The 908-nt window shown below is 40.5% G+C and overlaps 1 non-coding gene across 1 annotated transcript; it reads right to left on the bottom strand.

Moving 5' to 3' along the window:
• Positions 1 to 243: 243 nt before the first annotated feature.
• Positions 244 to 354, bottom strand: trnal-caa (transfer RNA leucine (anticodon CAA)). Its single transcript has 2 exons — positions 317 to 354; positions 244 to 289 (listed from the first exon to the last, which is right to left on the bottom strand). It is a non-coding gene; the product is annotated as a tRNA-Leu (tRNA).
• Positions 355 to 908: the final 554 nt, after the last annotated feature.

Raw genomic sequence — 908 nt, 5'->3', positions numbered from 1 at the left:
GGAGAGGCTCTGTTTTCTTTCTCTACTGCCACCGTTGGATGCATCTTAATCTGCAGCTTAATCTGCAGTTTATGGTTCCGTGACATCGGAATCTTATCTGGACAGGGGAGGTGTGGGTGCAGACTTTCATTTTCTCCCAACATCAGCACATCTGATTCTACTTATCAAGTTCTTGATTGAAGACCATGACTGATTCATTAGTACAGTCAGGTGTTCTCATGCTGGGTTAAAGCAAAAATGCCCTGTCAGAAGTGGGATTCGAACCCACGCCTCCATTCGGAGACCAGAACACCCATGTATTTGGAAGGTGGTTCACCTTGAGTCTGGCGCCTTAGACCGCTCGGCCATCCTGACATGGCTTGGTTTGCGTTCTTACTCCACATCAGGGGAGTCTAATCCCATCTATAAGCAGGCAGTGTGGGCTCTGGCTTTTGTTTTTGCTTCTTGTACTTATCAAGGTCTTGATTGAAATCCAGAGAATTGTGAATGGTGTTGGTTCTTTGCTACCCATATGAGGGGGAAAAACAGCCCAGTTACATTTTTTAACCAAAGTGAAAGATACCACTGTTAGAAGGGTGTACTTTTTTGTGTATCAGTATTTTTAGTTTGGCTAGGTAAGCAGTGTTTGGCTAGTTAAGGGGTTTGGTCACACTTTTGCGTTTGTTTGTTTGTTTGTTTGTTTGTTTGTTTGTTTGTTTGTTCAGAGACCAGAAAACTCATGTCTGTGAAGTATACAGTCCCTCAAACCTGGTGCCTTCGACCACACACTTCGAATGTGTAAAATGCATGTAGAAATACAATTATTATTAGTTTCCTAACATTAAAATACTACATTTCAGATTATTTCCATTATTTCAAAGCATTCAAATGTCAAATATTATATATCCGATATATTTTTTGTATCATTT

This window comes from Conger conger, chromosome 3, assembly GCF_963514075.1.
Source record: "Conger conger chromosome 3, fConCon1.1, whole genome shotgun sequence".
NCBI classification, from domain to species: domain Eukaryota; kingdom Metazoa; phylum Chordata; class Actinopteri; order Anguilliformes; family Congridae; genus Conger; species Conger conger.
This window is presented reverse-complemented; position numbering and strand designations above follow the sequence as displayed.